We start from the raw sequence: 21,606 nt of genomic DNA, 5'->3' as shown, positions 1-21,606 counted from the left end.
GAAAACCCCTTCTCTCTCTAAAACCTGTCTCTTTCCCCTTCTCTCTTAGATTTCGACTTCGTTCTTCACCGGTTTGATGATCGAAAGCCACCACACTACTCCTGGGAAGATTCTCTTCAAGTCTTCTGGAGTAGATTGCTAGTTAGGCCAACTTGGGCACCATCCCAAAACCAGGGTAAGTTCGTTATTTGGGCATTTTTAGTATTACCAAGCTTATCTGAGTTTAGATTCTGTGTTGTATGGGAATATACTAGTGTTTTGTGGAGTAAAATTGGGGTATTGTGTTTTCAGGATTAAGGTGTTTTTGGGATAATGCAGATATGGGTTGAGGACCCAGCGGATATATGCAATGACCCAAAGAATAATGGTATTTAAATAATAAAAGAGAAGGAAATGGAAATAGTAATTAAGCTCATCGACGAGGGTGTGCTTTGTCGACGAGAAGATACCGAGAGGATTTTTAGGCAACTCTAAATTTTGTCAATGAGGGGGAGAGTTCGTCGACGAGTAGCCTTCTTGACCTCATCAACGTGGATGAAGGCTGGTGTATAAATAGGCCAAACTTCATTTTTTTATTTTTTTATTTTTGGCTGAAAATCCACACGACGAGTCTCTCTCTCTCCTCCCTTTGTTTTCCCTCTTTTCTCTCTAAGCTTCTAGGACAGATTTACACCGGTTCGACGATCTGAAGCCACCACGACACTCCTGGGGAAGTTCTCCGCATTTCTACTGGAGTGGATCTTCCGTAGGCTTAGTTTGAAATTCATCACTGATTTAAGGTAAGGTCATTTATTCAGAATTTGGTCTTCCCATAGTTTTAGGAAATGTTATTCATGGAAAAATAATGAAGTTTAGTTCTAAGAGGTGTCGTTTTTAGGGTAATGAATGGGGAACCCTACGGGGGCAGGACCAACATATTATAGGAGGTTTCTTTTCAGTAGTTAGGTAAGGGAATAAACTAAAATAGTTAATTTCAATGCAAATTATTATTATTTATTAGCAAATTAATTTTCAAGAAAGCATGTATTATATTTGTATAATATTGAGAAAATGCATTTTTGGGAAAATACTGCTATTATGTTGAAATGTATACATAAATATGAAATTCCAGAAATTATCATTTTAGAATAGAATGTATGGTTTTATACAGCAATGTGTGGCATGAATATTATTTTACGTGGGAAGTATTATGATATGGCAATTTTATGAATAAAGTATGTTTTCCAAAGAGTATGAAATAATGTAGTACATTATGATTTTAAAACACATGATAAATGAATTATTTATTCAGAATGACATGTATGAAATATTTGGTGCAAGGCCATGATTGATAGCCGGCACAAGGTCGTGTTATATGTATGATTTCGGTGCAAGGCCGTATTTATGAATGTTCGGCACAAGGCCGCAGATTTGAAAGAAACTGGCGCAAGGTCATATGTATGTATGTTATTTCATAAAATGATATCAATATATTTATGTAGACAAGTATATTATCATGTATTATATGTTATCAGAACTCGGATTATAGTTCAGTTTAGTTACAAGAGTACAGTACCGTAGCTATATAGATCAGATAATTATGTTTAAATCTGTGCTAACCGCCCCTGCAAGTAGAGGGGGTGGGAGATAGATAGTTAATGTGGCTTTCAGTGTAGAGTTGTAGACGTCCACTTGGCAATTCGGATTAGGGTGTGGCGGGCCCATCGTACTTACAAACATTTTTGACTCTGCAGTGGTCGATCAACCATTGTCGGGTCTCGCCTTCAAGCTGCACAACTCGTCATGGGGGGTAATACATGACATTAGGTAGTTATACATCCTGGGTATATTACAGTATTATTAGTTATATTAGACACTTTATGATCAGTATGAATTATTAGAAATTATGAAAGTATATGAATATTCAGTATGTTATGATGAATGTGTTCCAGCATATGAAATGTACTATATATGTATTATAACACTAAATATTCATGTTGTCACACAGCTGTATTTAGTTTATTTTCCCTTACTGGGAAGTGTCTCACCCCTTAAACTTCAACAATTTTCAGGAAACCCAGAAAGACCGGCAGATCGAGGCCGCCGTTGAGATAGATTGTTATTACCTTGCTAGGAGGGTAAGTTTTGATCTAGGGATAAGAAACTTATGTAATGGGTTCCTAGATATGTATATATATATATATATATATATATATATATTTTGTGATTTGGAGATTGTATGTAAACTCAGTGTTTTGGGGATGTAGTTGATTCTGGTATTATGCATTTTGTGGTTATGAAAATGTAATTTATATTTACTGCTGCTTAGGTTTCCGTTGAGAATATCAGATGTGTCCCTGTTACCCACGAGTTCGAGTTGACTTTATTATTAAATATGTTTTATTATATGTTAAGATAAGCAAGTCGTTACAGTATATTTCCAAAAACTCGGGTAAACTATAGTTTAAAAATACTGAATATGTGGAGTTGGGGAAGATATGAATGTGATAATTATTCTAGTAAATTCAATTGTGTGACTGGGAATTATATGGGTATTGTTTGAGGGTGTTGAAAATTATAAACGCCGCATGCGTGAAATTATGAGAAGTACTTAGAGCTAGATAATCAGGTAAGAGGAATACATGTTATGCCAGTCTTATTATCAGTATAATATAATATTTGATAAGAGCATGCAAATTATACAGTTTTACAGAACATATTTATAGAGTTTTATTGAATTGTGTGGCATGAGTAATACTGGAATATTATAGAATGTATTATACAATTTTACAAAAGCATGAATATATAGCCTAGAGAGTTATGAAACATAACTCATACAGTTTATATGATATACAGTTTTATATACAGAGCTACGACTATACATAATTTTACAGAAATACAGTTTATATGATATACAATATTTTACAGAATCATGCTTATACAATATTTTACAGAATTACGAATACGTAGTATATCCTAGAACAAGATTGTACAGCATTTTACAAAGTTTATTATACAATATTTTATTACCATGATATACAGAATATAGAACCATGATTATACATAATTTTATAGAATCATAATATACAGAATATAGAACCATGATATACAGAAATACAGATTATAAAGAATATAAAGTCATGACATACAGAATACAGAATTACAGAATATACAGATATAAAGTTATTACAGCATCATGGCTATACAGTTGATACAGAATCATGGTTATACAAAAATACAGAATCATGGTAAAATAGTATTTATATAGAGATATTATTATACAATATCAAACCCCGATGGAATACAACAATTTACAAAGCATGGTAGCGTTGCGTTATAGTATAGTCAGTGCAACCATACATCTCAAATAGAGTATGGTATAGCTGATTGTGCCCTTGTGTACAGTTGTTAGCTCCCTGGCATCTGGACTAAGCGGAGCAGGCCTTTCGTGCTATAGGCAACTAGATATGCATACAGTTAGGCTGGCACTGGAGGGCCAACCAGTGTTTAGCCCCGCCTCCGGGCCGCACAACCCAATCCTAAAGGGGTAAGTCATGACATATAGTCATCCAAGTGGAAATTTACTGATATATATTTATATATATATATTTATGTATAGTACACACAGAAAGCAGAAATTACGTATTATAGATAGAAGTGCTTTTGAATAGATAACTCAGAATTTTTCATATTCTGTATGACATAAGCATGTGTTTTTATTCAAAAGTTTTCTTGATACATATCGTATACAGTATTAACTAAATGATATGTTGCCAACTAACTCATATACCACACATTGGTGATAACATGTTTCTCCTTAGTGAGAGGTGTCTCACCCCAAAATTATTAAACATTTTAGGTAATCCAAATAGGCGAGCAGGGTCAGCTCAAAGGTAGAATTGGTGTAGAGTCGGCATAGTCTTTCGGGTGAGTTTTGGCCTGGTCTGTGGAGCCCATGGTGTTTTGGGACTTTTTGGGAAATGTTATGTACATATGTGTATGTGTACAGCTAGGTATATGGTACTCTGGTATTGTATTTTGGAATATGTTGGATATGCATGTTCTTTTGCTTCTTAGGTGTTATATGTAATGCACAGGATTCCACGGTCCCACTTTGGGCTATGATGATGACAGTTATGTTCATGCAAGGTATCAGAAATCATATTATATATATATATATATATATATATATATATATATATATTAAAAAATGGATGGAAATTTCAAGTTGTTACAGTAACATTAAAAGACTTAGGGAGGATAAGATTCAGAACACATGGAACTCAAATGTTTTAAAAAAAATATATTATTCATAATTTGTATGCTTTCAAAGAAATTACATAATAATAATAATAATCTCCCAACAAGAGTTTCAATTCTAGGAATTCCCTGCCTCCTCGTCTTCATCATCCTTGTCTTCGTCTTCCTCTCCTGATGGAGGGCTAATATTTTCGTACCCAACAGAGTAGATACCATATGCGTCAATCTGGGGGTACTTCATCTTGAACTGTTCCTAAAATCTATGAATTCCCCTATGATATGACAGGACCCCGAATTTCTTCGATCCCATAGAAATTCTTGAAATTTCTAGTAGCTAGCTAGGACGGAGTGAAAAGCAACTGAGATCTCCACGCTTCAAATCCAAGTTATCTCTTCTTCAAGATCTATCTCTCAAGTAGCACTGACATTTAGTTGTTCCTATAGGTCCATGGCCTGTTTTCGTGACTCCAAAGAAACCCGGTGTATCTCGCTCACCTTGTCCTTCAAGGTGAGGTTCATGGCTACAAGCTAAAAAATGGGTGAACGAGCAATTAAAAATCCATAAGCAATACCTAAAACATACCTAATAAGCTACATGACGGGTGGCTGAAGTAAGAGCCTTAGGTAGCATCATCCTCAACTCATAAGCATCCTTCAGAAGCATGATTGTAAAGACCCAGAAAATAGTAATTAATGAAATAATAAAGGAAAGGACGGAGTTGCACAGGTCCAAACCGTTGACGGTTTGTAGCTATCTCAGAAAACCGTCGATGGTTACAACTACCGAGAGTATTTGAAGTGCCAAACCGTCAACGGTTTCAATAAGCCAAGGAAAACCGTCGATGATTTTGAGTTATTGCGGCCATGTAAAGGTAAAACAGTAGAAATGATTTGGTTAAAAGGTCAAACCTTCGACGATTTCTCCTATTCCTGGAAGCCTATATAAGGTATTCAAGTTATTTTATTCGTTAAAAATTAAACTCTCTCCTTTCTCTCTCTTAGGGCTGCAGCCTCCATATTCTCTCTCTTCAATTTTTGCCCAGATTCAGCCTGAATGGAAGGATTAACGTGATTTCGAGATCCCTACTAGCTAGAGTGATTTTTCTGTTCAGGCTTCCTAGGCACCACTCCAAACCTAGGGTAAGGAAGTTGTTTTTCAAGTTTAATTAATTATTGGAATATGTGGGTCTTAAGGATATTAAAAGGGTAAATATTCTAGGGTTGAGCTAATTGAGTTAGGGTATATGGATACAGGTTTGTGCAAACGTCGTAGGCATAGTTTTGGGTTCCTTACAGGCATAGCTCCAGGAAACAAGTAAGGGGAATAAGTTACGTCAGTTAATTTAGAAAATTGCACTAATTAAAGTATAGCATGCAATTACAGGATTATAGAGTATGAAAGTTATGGGTATGAAAATTATAGTTTTATGTATATGTATGTATTTTTGAAAAAACCTGGTATTTGGGATTTCGATAAACCTTAGAGATGAGTATATTATTATTTTATAATAGAGAACTATAGTTTATCCCATACCGCAGGGAGAAAATAGTTTTTCTCATACAGATTATCATATTATGAATATCGCTTAAATTGTGTGGCATGAGAAATGATAGATTTAAATATACATACCGCAGGGAGAAAATAGTTTTTCTCATACAGATTATCATATTATGAATATCGCTTAAATTGTGTGGCATGAGAAATGATAGATTTAAATATAGAGTTTATATACAATATTATACAGAACCATGATCTACAGTTTTATCAAAATTCATAGTATTATAGATTTTAAACAACCATAGTATTACAGATTTTACAAATCCATGATATATATATATATATATATATATATATAGTTTTATACAGATTCATAGTATTATAGATTTTACAGAACCATAGTATTACAAATTTTACAGAACCATTTTATACAGATTCAAAGTATTACAGATGTTATAGAACCATGATATATATAGTTATATACAAATCCATAGTATTACAAATTTTACAGAATCATGATATTACAGATTTATATAGAACCATGATACATAGTTTTATACAGAATCATGGAATTACGGTTTATACAGAATCATGGTATTACAGTTTATACAAAATCATGACATTACCGTTTATACAGAATCATGGTAACATAGTAATATTTATAAATAGGATTATATAGTATCAGAACCCTGATGGACCAGAAATTTACAGAGAGCACGGTATCGTTGCTATGCAGTTATAGTAGTGCAACCACACTTTCAAATAAAGTGTTGGTAATCAGTCGATTGGGCCAAAGGAGAGTAAAGGATCCCCCTGGAATCCGGACCAAGCAAGGTAGGCCAATCGTATTCACAGTTACAGTTATAGTTATAGATACAAATATAGTTTGACTTAGCTTGGTGGGCCAGCCACAGTTAAGTCTAGACTACGGACCGCACAACCTAATCATGCAGGGTTAATTCATGATTACAGTTATCTATACAGGAAAGTTTTCACAGTTATATATATTTACACTTAGATTTACAAAAGCAGAATTATTTATCATAGTTAAAAGTATGTTCAAATAGAAAGTGTGTATTTGAAATGACATACGTGTGAGTTATGATATATGTATATACACAGAAATGTCTTTGCAGTTACAGTTGAATTAATAGTTACGTCTTGATTATATAAAATTCATCTGCCACACATTGATATTAACTTATTCCCACTTATTGAGAGGTGTCTCACCCTAAGAATTCAAACATTTTAGGAGATTCAAGTAGACAGGCGAAGTGAGCTCCGAGGTAAAGGAGGTTATAGTACTGCCCTGGTTTTAAGGCAAGTGTTTGACTTGGGAGATATATTTTTGTATAATCCCAAGGGTATTTCATAGATTGTTTGGGATGTATTTATATATGTATGGAGGTTATAGCACTCTGGTATTGTATATATAAGGTTTGGGTATTTTTATGTTTTTCGCTGCATAGATAGTAAGCATTTATGGACAGGTATATCCCCAGTACCCCACTTTGGTCCGGGTTGATTATGTGTATATGACAACTTGGTATCAAAGCAAACACTTCATATTATTTTTTTTTTAAAAAAATAGCGCAGAATTTTCGATTCGTTACAGTTTGGTATCAGAGCCTAGGTTGCTAGGTTCTGTAAACTTTAGTGCACAGTGGAAAACAATATCAGAGTATAGGTATAAATCTTGATGAGGATAGGAAATGGGTAGATCAGGACATCAATTAGTCATTGTTAGAGATTAAGATGAGAATTTAGGGTTTTGTCCTTTACCAGGGAGGCAAGAATTCTATAACAGTTTCTGTGTTTTTCCTGGGATGATGATTTTAGGAAAGTCATGGTAAACTATTGTCGATCTTTGTTTCGGAGTGGTAAGACTAAACCTTGAATAGGGGATAAAGATGTTAAGTTGATTAGTGATAAAAAGGATATTTTATGGTTAGATTAATGTATTAGTTGTGTTATGGAATTAGGATTCTCAGACTATGTTGTTATATTTTCAGGATGGACCCTAGAGATGGCAATATGAATACTAATGGTGGTAACAATGCGGGGCTTTCCAGTTTTATTTGCTACTTTTAAGTTGACAGGGAGCATCATCCTCAACTCATAAGCATCCTTCGGAAGCATGATTGTAGAGACCCAAAAATTAGTAATTAGCGAAATAATAAAGGAAAGGAAGGAGTTGCACAGGTCCAAACTGTCGACGGTTTGAGGCTATCTCAGAAAACCATCAACGGTTTCAATAACCCCAGGAAAATCGTCGACGGTTTTGAGTAACTACAGCCATGTAAAGGTAAAACAGTAGAAATGGTTTGGTTAAAAGGCCAAACCGTCAACAGTTTCCCCTGCTCCAGCAAGCCTATATAAGGAATTCAACTTATTTTATTAGTTAAAAATTAAAGTCTCTCCTTTCTCTCTCTTAGTGCTGCAACCTCCATATTCTCTCTCTTCGATTTTCACCTGGATTCAACCCAAATGGAAGGATTAACTTGATTTCGGGATCCTCGCTATGATTCTCCGCTACTTAGCCGGAGAGATTTTGCTGTTCAGGCTTCCCAGGCACCACTCCAAACCTGGGGTAAGGACGTTCTTTTTCAAGTTTAATTAATTATAGGAATATGTGGGTCTTAAGGATATTAAAAGGGTAAATATTCTAGGGTTAAGCTAATTGAGTTAGGGTATATGGATACAGGTTTGTGCGAACGCCGCAGGCATAGTTTTGGGTTCCTTGCAGGCATAGCTCCAGGAAACAAGTAAAGGGAATAAGTTACGTTAGTTAATTTAGAAAATTGCACTAATTAAAGTATAGCATGCGATTACAGGATTATAAAGTAGGAAAGTTATGGGTATGAAAATTATAGTTTTACGTATGTGTACGTATTTTTGAAAAAGCCTGGTATTTGGGATTCCGATAAACCCTAAAGATGAGTATATTATTATTTTACAGTAGAGAACTATAGTTTATCCCATACAATAGGAAAAATATAGTTTTTCTCATATAGATTATTATATTATGAATATTCCTTAAAGAACTATAGTATTACAGATTTTACAAAACCATGATATATATTGTTTTATACAGATTCATAGTATTATAGATTTTACAGAACCGTACTATTACAGATTTTACAGAACCATGATATATATAGTTTTATACAGATTCAGAGTGTAGATATCCAAAGAATTATAGTAATTAACTAATTAAAGAAGGGTGAAAAAAAAATATTTTTCAAAAGGGATTTCAGCAAGATCTCGTTGACGAGTGAAGAAGTGCTCGTCGATGATCAGGGCTCTTCAGCTCATTGATGGGAATACGTGCCTCGTCGACAAGAAATTGCCGAGAGGGCTGTTTCCAGAACCTGAAACTCATCGACGAGGAGAAGGTGTTCGTCTACGAGCTCCCTTCATTCACTCGTCGATGAGGCAACGACATTCTATAACAAGCCAAAAATCATATTTCTGCAAGAGAATGATGTTGAACCCCCTTTCTTTCTCTAAAAACTCATCTCCTCCTCCTTCACTCTAGAATTCCAGCCCTGATTTATGCCGGTTTGATGATCCGAAGCTGCCACCTTACTCCTAGGAAGATTCTCTACATATCTGTTAGAGTGATTCGTTGGTTAGGCCAACTTGGGCACCATCCTAAAATTTGAGTAAGTTGATTATTTTAAGTTTTACTAAGGTAGTTGGAATTTCTAGACTGAGGAAAGGTATTAGATAGGTTTATACTGAAGTTTTGTTAGGAGAAATATAAATTTCAGGGTGTTGAGCTAGGAACGCCACAGGTGTAATTTTGGATTAATTGGTGGGCTTCTCAAAAAGCCAAGTAAGGGGATAAAGTAAGTCAGTAACTTCATGAAATTATTTATTATTATTCAAATTTTATTTCCAGAAAAATTATGTATGTTATAGAACTGGGCTAGGAAATACTATTGTTAACAGGAAAATGATTTTAATACATTTTAGCAAGGGACATGATTTTTTTTGCAGATTTTATTATTAGAACATCATTCACTTTTGTGTGGCATAAGTATGAAATTCTATGTTTTTATGTAATATCAAAATATTATGTTTTCAGAATAAGCATATTATCACTGTTTTTAGGAAGATATTAAAAACGATACAAGAACTATGTTTAAAGAATGATGTTGAAACAGTACAGGGAATCCAAAACTATATATGTTAAAATATATCGGCGTAAGGGCCTTGGTTTTACATGATATAATATGCCGGCGTAAGGGCCGTGGTTTTACATGATATAATATGTTGGCATAAGGATCGTGGTTTTACATGATATAATATGTCGACGTAAAGACCGTGGCTTTACATGATATACTATGCCTGTGTAAGGGTTGTGTTGTACAAAATATAATATGTCGGCGCAAAGGTCGTGGTTTACATGATATGATATACAAAAGTTCATGAAAATATTATTATGATAGATATTATTATGAAACAGCTATGAATCATTATATGAAACTTAATATATGTTATCAGAACCCGGATGGCTTGGTTTAGGCTTTCACAAAGCACGGTACCATAGCTATATGTTCATGATCATGTATATGTTAGTGCTACTACATGTCGTAAGGGATTGTGAGAAATTGGCAGTCAATATGGTTTCATGGTAGTGCAAGCATCCCTCTGGCATCCAAACTAGGAGAGTCAGACCCATCGTACTTATAGACTTATGTTGATCTAGCGTGGTCGACCAACCATTGCTAGGTCCCGCCTTTGGGCCGCACAACCTAGTCATGTGGGGGTAAGACATGACACCAGCCAGCTATCCATCTAGGGTGTTATTTCATGTACAGTTATATGAAATGATTTTCATGTATAGAAATTCAGTATATTATACCATGTTATGATAAATTATGTTTTATCTCGATATGATACGGATAGTTTTACCTAATATGATTTATGAACTGTTGCATGTATAACACGAAAATACTTATGTTGCCACACACTAATGTTAGTTTATTTCCCTTACTGAGAAGTTTCTCACCCCAACTATATAAACAATTTCAAAAAATCCAATTAGGATGGCAGATAGAGTCCCATAGCAGTAGGAGTGGACTAAGCTACCCTATTAGTAAGGTAAATGGACGAGCTAGGGTTAGATGGATTTTTGGGTTATGACCCTAGGACACTTTTTTTTTTTGGATGTGTATATGTATATGACAGGTTTGGTAGAACTCTGGTATTGTGTTGGTTGAATGACTTGCTGTGTATATGATTTTATGTTTTCCGCTGCTTAGGTATCAGAGTTGTATGACAAGTATGTCCATGGTACCATGGATCCAGGTTAATCATGTTTATTAGCTTAACAGGATATCAGGATTATTATATTAAATGTTATTATAAAAAATAATATGGTAAAATAAGTAGGTCGTTATAGTTTGGTATTAGAGTCTAGGTTATTAGGTTCTATAGACTCTAGAGCGCAACAGAAATAATACCAAAGTATAGGAAAGGATTTGAGGTTTTGTTCTGTAGTTGGAGGCAGGACTTCCGTGGTGGTTTCTGTGTCTTTCCTAGAGTGATGATTTCAGGAAAGCCATAGTAAACTATTGTCGGGTTGTGTTTCTAAAGTGTAGGACTGAATCTTGAATTAAGAAAAGGATGTCAAGATAGGGGATTTTCGTTAGATGTGTAAACTATAAGAATGGGGTCCTTAAACTATGTTTATTGTATTTTCCGGATGGACCCTAGAGGAGGTAGTGCCCATGCGAGCGGTACTGACGGTGCAGGGCCCTCAGGTGCAGGCGGTGCTGATTCAGAGGCAGTACTACATAGTGTAACTCAGCAGGTTATAGCTGAGATCGCTAGAAGCTCCAGAGAGCAAGGAGGCCCGTCTGTAGGCCACGGGTGCATAATAAAGAAATTCACCAAGATGAATCCTCCAGCATTTTCAGGAGGTGTTGATTCTACATTCGCCAAAAATTGGATGCAAGAGATTGAAAAGGTGTTGGCAGTATTGCATTGTACGGAGGAGCAAAGGGTTCTCTTCGCCACCTATAAACTAACAAGGGAGGTCGAGAGGTGGTGGACTATTGTGGAACTCCTGGAGCAGCAAAGGACAACACCGATAGCTATGACATGGGACTGATTTCAAGAATTATTCTTTGATAGATACTTTCCAGCCACTATTAAAGAGGCCAAAGTGGAAGAATTCCTGAATTTAAAGCAGGGATAACAGTCAGTCCAGCAGTATGCAGCAAGGTTCATAGAGTTGTCCCGTTTCACCCTGTATGTTGTTCCTGATGAAATAAAGAAGGCAAGGAGGTTTGAAAGAGGATTAAGGCGTGGAATATACAAGCAGTTAGTAGTGTTAAAGATACATGATTTTACTGAGTTGGTTGATAGAGTAGCATTGGCTGAGGCTAGTGAGCGGATGGATGCAGAGGAACAGGGACAGAAGAAGAGATTTACGCCTTTAGGCTTTCAGCAGGGATCTAGGCAGGGTCAGTGGAGGAGAGGAAATTATGGCAGAGGACAGAGGCAAAAGACTGGAGGTCATGAGTTTCAGGCGATGTAGAATTCCCCTATCTGTCAAGTGGGGAGAGTCATTTGCTATCGTTGTGGTAGGCAGGGACATTTGGTGCGAGATTGCCCTGCACCACCTAGTACCGTTCCTGCTCCTAGACCTTACTGAGGAGGCTATCATATGCCCCATGGAAGCCAGCAGAGTAATGTAGCTCCAACGAGGGTCTATGCTTTAACGCCTGGAGATGCCGAGACTGCAGGCGACGTCGTGACAAGTACCTTTAATGTTTTATCATATCAAGTAATTGTTATTTGATTCAGGTGCTACCCAATCCTTTGTGTCTATGGCCTATATTAAATTGTCTGGAAATGAGACCCAGTTATTAGATGTAAAGTTGTCGGTTGCTACTCCAACAGGGTCAATGGTGCAATGTCGTAGGGTGCTCAGGGGTTATTCGATAGAAATTCAGGGGAGAGTACTACCAGCTGACCTTATTAAGCCTAATATGCATGGATTCGATGTAATACAGGGTATGGATTAGCTGGCAGCTAACTACACTAATATTGACTGTCATCTAAAAGAGGTGATTTTCATACCACCGGGGAAGCAAGAATTTATATTTCTGGGGTCGCAGGTGAATTCCCCACCTCAATTGGTGTCACCTATGCAAGCAAGAAGAATACTCTTGGATGGTTGTCATGGGTTTATGGCCTTTGTAAAGGAGGTGTTAGAAAATGAAGTGAAGCTAGGCAATACACCAGTGGTTAAGGAGTTTCCAGACGTTTTTCCAGAAGATCTACCTGGGTTGCCTCCCGACTGCAAGGTAGATTTCGCTATTGATCTACTTCCCGAGATGACACCAATCTCTAAAGCCCCTTACCGAATGGCTCCAGCGTAATTAGGAGAATTAAAGGATCAGCTGCAGGATTTATTGAATAAAGGGTATATCGGGCCTAGCGTTTCACCCTGGGGAGCACTAGTGTTATTTGTAAAGAAGAAAGACGAGTCTATGAGGATGTGTATTGATTACAGGGAGATAAACAAGGTAACCATTAAGAACAGGTATCGTCTACCCCGCATAAATGACTTATTTGATCAGCTTCAGGGCACGCGAGTTTATTCTAAGATTGATCTCAGGTTAGGCTATCATTAGGTGAAAGTAAAAGTAGAAGATGTCTTGAAGACAGCTTTCAGGATTAGGTTCAGGTATTATGAATTTCTAGCTATGCCATTTGGTCTGACAAATACTCCTGCTGTATTAATGGATTTGATAAATAAAGTTTTTCATTATTATTTACACCAGTTAATTATAGTTTTCATCGATGACATGCTGGTCTACTCGAAAAGCATTGAGGAGCATGAGACACACTTACGGCTAGTACTTCAGATGCTCAGGGAAAAGAAATTGTATGCCAAGTTTAGCAAATGTGAATTTTGGTTAGAGAAAGTGTCGTTTCTAGGGCATGTTATTTCAGGGGATGGTATTTCAGTGGATCCCAGCAAGATTGAGGTGGTGTTGAATTAGGCCAAGCTAAAGAACGTTCAGGAAATTATGAGTTTCTTGGGACTGGCGGGTTACTACCATCGGTGCGTAGAGGGGTTTTTAGCTTTATCAGGATCTCTCACGCGTCTGACTAGAAAGAATGTTAAGTTTGAATGGGATGAGGATTGCGAGCATAGCTTTCAGGAATTGAAGCAGAGGCTTGTCACTGCACTAGTGTTGACGATTCCATCGGGGGGTGATGGCTATGTAATTTACAGTGAGGCATCCTTGAAAGGGCTAGGCTATGTATTGATGCAGCATGATAGGGTTGTAGCTTATGCCTCCCGAAAATTGAAAAAGTATGAAAAGAACTACCTTACTCATGATTTGGAATTGGCTGCAGTGGTACATGCGTTAAAGATTTGGAGGCATTACTTGTACAGTAAGAGATGCGAGATATTCTTCGATTACAAAATTTTGAAGTACTTTTTCACTCAAAAGGAGCTGAACATGAGATAGAGGAGGTGGTTGGAACTTATTAAAGATTATGATTGCACTATCAATTATCACCCAAGGAAAGCAAACGTGGTAGCCGATACTCTAAGCAAGGAATCAGTGAGACCAGTACTAGCAGCTATGGAGGTTCAGCATCTAATCCAAATGGATCTAGAGGGACTCGGTGTAGAGTTGGTAGAGAGTGATCCTCATGAATTTATTGCCAACCTAGTGGTGCAGCCTACCCTACAAGAAATGATTAAAACCACTCAGAAAGATGACGCAGAATTAGCAAAGCTTATAGCAAGGGTGTAGAACGGACAGGGAGAGAAATTCAGTATCTCTGATGATAGGGCTTTGATGTTCCATTCCAGGTTGTGCATGCCTACAGATATGGACATCAAGAGGACGATCTTAGAGGAGGCTCACAGGTCCTTATACATAGTTCATCTAGGTAGTACTAAAATGTATAGAGATCGATGAGAGTCTTACTGGTGGAGTGGCATAAAGAGGGAAATTGCTGAGTTTTTGTGGCAGTGTTTGACGTGCCAGTACGTATATGTATGTATTTTTGAAAAAGCCTGGTATTTGGGATTTCAATAACCCTAGAGATGATAATATTATTATTTTATAGTAGAGAATTATAGTTTATCCCATACAACAGGAAAAATATAGTTTTTCTTATACAAATTAGTATATTATGAATACCGCTTAAATTGTCTGGCATAAGAAATGATAGCTTTAAATATAGAGTTTATATACAATATTATACAAAACCATGATCTACAGTTTTATACAAATTCATACTATTACAAATTTTAAAGAACCATAGTATTATAGATTTTACAAAATCATGATATATATAGTTTTATACAGATTCATAGTATTATAGATTTTACAGAACCATAGTATTACAGATTTTTAGAACCACGATTTATATAGTTTTATACAGATTCATAGTATTATAGATTTTATAGAACCATAGTATTACAGATTTTACTGAACCATGATATATATAGTTTTATAAAAATCCATAGTATTACAGATTTTACAGAACCATGATATTACAGATTTATACAGAACCATGATACACAGTTTTATATAGACTCATAGTATTACAGTGTATATAGAATCATAGTATTATAGTTTATACAAAATCATGGTATTACAGTTTATACAGAATCATGGTAACATAGTAATATTTATAAATAGTATTATATAGTATCAGAACCCTGATGGACCAAATTTTTATAGAGAGCACAGTACTGTTGTTATACAGTTATAGTAGTGCAGCCACACTTTCAGATAAAGTGTTGGTAATCAGTCGATTGGGCCAGAGGAGAGTAGAGGATCCCCCTAGAGTCCGGACCAAGCTGGGTAGGTCAATCGTATTCACAGTTATAGTTACAGATACAGATACAGATACAGTTTGATTTAGCTTGGTGGGCCAGCCACGGTTAAGTCCAGCCTATAGGCCACACAACCCGATCATGCGGGGTTAATTCATGATTACAGTTATCCATCCAGGGAAGTTTTCACAATTATATATATACATAGATTTACGAAAGAAAAATTCTTTATCATAGTTAAAAGTATGTTCAAATAGAAAGTATGTATTTAAAATGACATAGGTGTGAGTTATGATATATGTATTACACAAACATGTCTTTACAGTTACAGTTGTATTATAGTTACATCTTGATTATATAAAACTCATCTAACACACACTGATATTAACTTATTCTCACTTATTGAGAGGTGTCTTATCCCAAGAATTCAAACATTTCAGGAGATTCAGGTAGACAAGCGGAGCGAGCTCCGAGGTGGAGGAGGTTATGGTACTACCCTGGTTTTAGGGCAAGTGTTTGATCTAGGAGATATGTTTTTTTATAATCCCAAGGGTATTTCATGGATTGTTGGGGATGTATTTATATATGTATGGAGGTTATAGCACTCTGGTATTGTATATATAAGGTTTGGGTATTTTTATGTTTTTCGTTGCATAGATAGTAAGCATTTATGGACAGGTATATCCCCAGTACCCCACTTTGGTCCGGGTTGATTATGTGTATATGACAACTTGGTATCAGAGCAAATACTTAATATTATTATTTTTTTTAAATAGCGCAGAATTTTCGAATCGTTACAGTTTGGTATCAAAGCCTAGGTTGCTAGGTTATATAAACTTTAGAGCACAGTGGAAAACAATATCAGAGTATAGGTATAAATCTTGATGAGGATAGGAAATGGGTAGATCAGGACATCAATTAGTCATTGTTAGAGGTTAAGATGAGAATTTAGGGTTTTGTCCTTTACCCTAAAGGCAAGAATTCTGTAACAATTTTTGTGTTTTTCCTGGGGTGACGATTTTAGGAAAGTCATGGTAAACTATTGTCAATCTTTGTTTTTGAGTGGTAAGACTAAACCTTAAATTAGGGATAAAGATGTTAAGTTGATTGGTGATAAAAAGGATATTTTATGGTTAGATTAATGTATTAGTTGTGTTATGGAATTAGGATTCTCAGACTATGTTGTTCTATTTTTAGGATGGACCCTCGGGATGGCAATATGAATACTGACGGTGGTGATGATGTAGGGCCGTCCAGTATGGGTGGCACTTATTTAGATGCAGTATTACGCAATGTCACCCAGCAAGTAATGGCTGAGATAACAAGGAATTCAAGGGAACAGGGCTACCCGCCAGCTCACCAGAGTTGTACCACTGAGCAGTTCACTCGAATGAATCCCCCATCATCCTCTAGAGGAGCTGACCTGTTTGTGGCAGAGAATTGGGTCCAAGAGATTGAGGAGATGTTGGCAGTTCTCCTGTGCACCGAGGAGCAAAAAATTTTATTCGCTAGTTTTAAGTTGACAGGGGAGGCTAAACGCTAGTGAAGGTTAGTGAAATTTCTAGAAGAGTAGAGTCCGGTGTCAATAGCTTTGACCTGGTGCCGCTTCAAGGAGATATTCTTCGGGCGGTATTTCCTCGCTACTACCAAAAATACTAAAGCGTCGAAATTTCTCAATTTGACTTCGGGGCATCTAACGATTCAGCAGTATGCAGCCATATTCATTGAGCTGTCTCGATTTGCCCCATACATGCTGCCAAATGAGGAGAAAAATGCGAGGAAGTTCAAGGAAGGCCTAAGACAGAGTATTTATGAGCAGGTGGTGGCATTTTAGGTGCAGACTTTTTCAATTCTAGTGGATAAAGCCATAGTTATAGAGACCAGCCTGTAAAGAGGTGCTGGAGTACAAAGTCAGAGGAAGAGGCCTATGCCTCCTAATTTCAAAGCAGGCATCAGTCAGTATCAGAAGAGGAGATATGATGAGGGCCAGCGGTAGGTAGCGAGACGTTGAGTTCCTCAGGGTGATCCAGTATCTTTTATTTGTGCTAGATGTGGTAAGAGGCATGTGGGGGAATGTCGAGTTAGAGAGAATGACTATTATCGATGTGGTAGAACCGGACACATTGCATGGGTATGTCATGGGGCGTTGAACAATGCACTCGTTCCTATTGTTGTTGGGCAAACAACCAAGCACCTGGAGGCAACTAGAAGAAGAACACCGCCCTAGCGTGAGTTTATGCATTGACACCAGGGGATGCAAAGGCGGTCGGCGATATGGTGATAAGTATCATTTCTATGTTTTTAAATAAAGTTGTTGTTTTGTTTGATTCAAGGGCCACCCATTCTTTTATATCTCTGTGGTACATCAAGTTATGTGGGATAGAAACTCATATGTTAGACTCCAAACTATCAATAGCCACACAGATGGGATCAATTGTGATATGTAGAAGAGTGCTTAAAGATTGTCTAGTGAATATTCAAGGAAAAATGCTACCAGCCAAACTTGTGGTATTTAACATGCATGGATTTGATGTAATTTTGGGAATGGACTGGTTAGCCGCTAACTATGCTAGCATTGACTGTCATAAGAAAGAAGTGGTATCCAAACCTCCTGGGGAGGAAGAGTACAAATTTGTGGGGTCGTGTGTACGCTACTCACCACAGTTAGTATCAGCTATTCAAGCGATGAGACTACTTCTGGACGGATGTCAAGGGTACATAGCTTGTGTGAAGGAAATGCTAGGGGGAAATTAAAACTTGCAGATATTCTAGTAGTAAGGGAGTTTTCAGATGTCTTCCCAAAAGATTTACCGAGATTGCCTCCCAACCGTGAGATTGAATTTGCCATTGACTTACTTCTAGGGATGGCACTGATATCTAAAGCTCCCTATAGAATGGCTCAAACAGAATTGAGAGAATTAAAAGAACAATTGCATGAATTACTGAATAAGGGGTTTGTTAGACCCAGTGTGTCACCCTGGGGAGTGTCAGTTATGTTTGTGAAGAAGAAAGATGGGACGATAAGGATGTGTATCCACTACAGAGAGATAAATAAAGTGATAGTTAAGAATAAGTATCCTCTTCCACATATTGATGATTTGTTCGATCAGCTCCAGGGAATGCAGGTTTACTCAAAGATTGATCTTCGATCTGGATACCATCAAGTGAAGGTTAAGGCAGAGGATGTTTTAAAGACGGCATTCTGAACTTGGTATGGCCATTATGAGTTTTTAGTCATGCCATTTAGACTGACGAATGCTCTTCTTGCATTCATAGACCTGGTGAACAGAGTTTTCTATAAGTAAATAGACCAGTTTGTAGTGGTTTTCATCAATGATATTCTGGTCTATTCAAAGCGCCCCGAGGAGCATGAGACACACATTTGAGGATAGTTCTTTAGATACTGAGAGAAAGAAAGTTGTACACTAAATTCAAGAAATGTGAATTATGGCTGAAGGAAGTTACATTCCTCATACATGTGATCTCCAGGGACAACATTTCGGTAGATCTAAGAAATATAGAGGTATTAGTGAATTGGGTGAGACCGAGAAATGTACAAGAAATCAGGAGTTTCTTAGGTCTGGCAGGATACTACCGGCAGTTTGTGGAAGGTTTTTCCAGAGTATTGGGTTCTCAGACACGATTAACAAGGAAAAATGTGAAGTTCAAGTGGATGGATGATTGTGAGCAAAGTTTCGAGGAACTGAAGCAGTGACTCGTCACTGCACTGGTTTTGTTTGTTCCATTAAGAGATGGTGGATTTGTGATATACAGTGACGCGTCTCAGAAGGGACTCAGGTGTGTCTTGATGCAGCAGGAGAACGTTATTGCATACTCTTCTTGACAACTTAAAGAATATGAAAACAACTACCCGACGCATGATTTGGAGTTGGCTGCAATGGTGTATGCATTGAAAATCTAGAGGCATTATCTGTATGGGGGAAAATGTGAAATATTTACAGATCATAAGAGTTTGAAGTATTTCTTCACACAGAAGGATTTAAATATGAGGCAGAGGAGATGACTAGAATTGATAAAGGATTACGACTATACCATTAGTTACCACCCAGGAAGGGCTAATATGGTGGCTGATGTCTTGATCCGAAAGTTAGAAAGTGCCTCAATATCAGCAGTGGTGGCACAGCATCAGATTAAAATGGACTTGGAAAGACTTGGTGTGGAGCTAGTAGAGGGATCACTAGCCATTTATTACTAATCTAGTGCTTGAGCCAACTCTACCAGAGAGAATTAAGATTGCATAGACATAAGATGCAAAATTGGTAAAGATCAGAGATAGAGTATATAGTGGATAGGGAGCTAATTTTAATATTACAGATGACGGAGCTTTGAGGTTTCGTAGTAGGTTGTGCATACCTGATGACGTTGAAATTAAAAGGACCATTTTGAAAGAGGTGCACCTTTCTCTATATATAGTACATCCAGGAAGTTCGAAAATGTACACAAATTTGTTGGAATCCTTCTAGTGGAGCAATATGAAAAGAGAAATAGCCTAATATGTAGAACAACGTCTGACCTTCCGATAGATAAAGGCTGAGCGCGGCTAGTAGGATCATTGCAACCACTTCATATTCCGTAATGGAAGTGGGAATATATCTCCATGGACTTTGTCACAAGATTGCCACTAGCACAGCAGGGGCAAAATGTCATATGGGTCATTGTGGATCGATTGACAAAGACTACCCATTTTCTTCCTATTAGAGTTAACTACTCCATGGGTAAATTGGTAGAGCTGTATATATAGGAAATAGCCAAACTGCATGGCGTGCCTGTGTCCATCATTTTTAACTGGCACCCACGATTCACATCTCAGTTTTGGAAGAGCTTACAGAGAGCATTAGGTTCCCAGTTGCCTTTTAGCACATCCTTTCATCCTTAGACCGATGGACAGACAGAGAGGACCACACAAATACTAGAAGATATGCTGCGAGCCTGCATGTTAGATTTTGGGGATAGCTAGATTTAGTATCTACCACCAGTGGATTTTGCTTATGAGAACAGCTATCAGACGAGTATTGAAATGGCACCATATAAAGTACTATATGGTTGGAGGTGTTGAACTCTACTATACTAGGATAAATTAGGTGAAAGACAGATTTTAGGGCTAAAGTCAGTACATCAGACTTATGATAAGGTCAAACTCATCAGAGATAGAATCAAAACATATCAGAGTCGATAAAAAAGCTACACAGACACCCGCTGACGAACGTTGGAATTTGGTGTAGGAGATAATGTGTTTTTGAGAATTGTACTAACGAAAGGAGTAATGAGATTTGGAAAGAAGGGTAAGCTTAGCCCTAGGTACATTAGGCCGTTTGAGATATTGGAAAGAATCGGTCTAGTCGCCTACAAGTTAGCATTACCCTCAACGTTATCTAGAATCCACGACATATTTCATGTATCTATGTTGAAGAAATACATCCTAGATCCATCACATGTTATAAGTTATGAGGCACTAGAACTCGGAGATACTTTATCATATGAAGAAGTGCCAATTCAGATCTTAGATCATAAAGAACAAGAGCTATGCACCAAGAAAATCCCTCTAGTAAAAGTACTTTGGAGAAATCATGTGGTTAAGGAAGTTTCGTGGGAGCTGGAGGAGAAAATGCATCAAAAGTACCTACATCTATTTGATGGGGCCCAGCATTAGCTAGAAAAGTAATGTTTCAGGTAAGGACTCGTTGTATGTGAGTATGTAATAGTTTGTGTTTTGAGTTATATAAGGAGAGTTATGTTTTGGTTATATGTAATCTCCCAGAACCATTTATGTTACCACGGTATTCCTCTGCCATAAGTGAGGGTAATCAATAAAGATTTGGTGGTTTGTTTTTTAATTGATGGTATAAGTCTCGATTAGTAAATTTCAAGGAATAAATTTTTATAAGGAGGGGAGGATCAAGAGACCCGAAAAATAGTAATTAATGAAATAATAAAGGAAAGGAAGGATTTGGTTTGGTACAGGTCCAAGCCATGGACGGTTTGAGGCTACCTTAGAAAACCGTTGATAGTTACAACTACTAAG

This window comes from Malania oleifera, chromosome 5 (assembly GCF_029873635.1).
Source record: "Malania oleifera isolate guangnan ecotype guangnan chromosome 5, ASM2987363v1, whole genome shotgun sequence".
NCBI lineage: Eukaryota > Viridiplantae > Streptophyta > Magnoliopsida > Santalales > Ximeniaceae > Malania > Malania oleifera.
The sequence above is the reverse complement of the archived record's forward strand: the minus strand, read 5'-3'. Positions refer to the sequence as shown.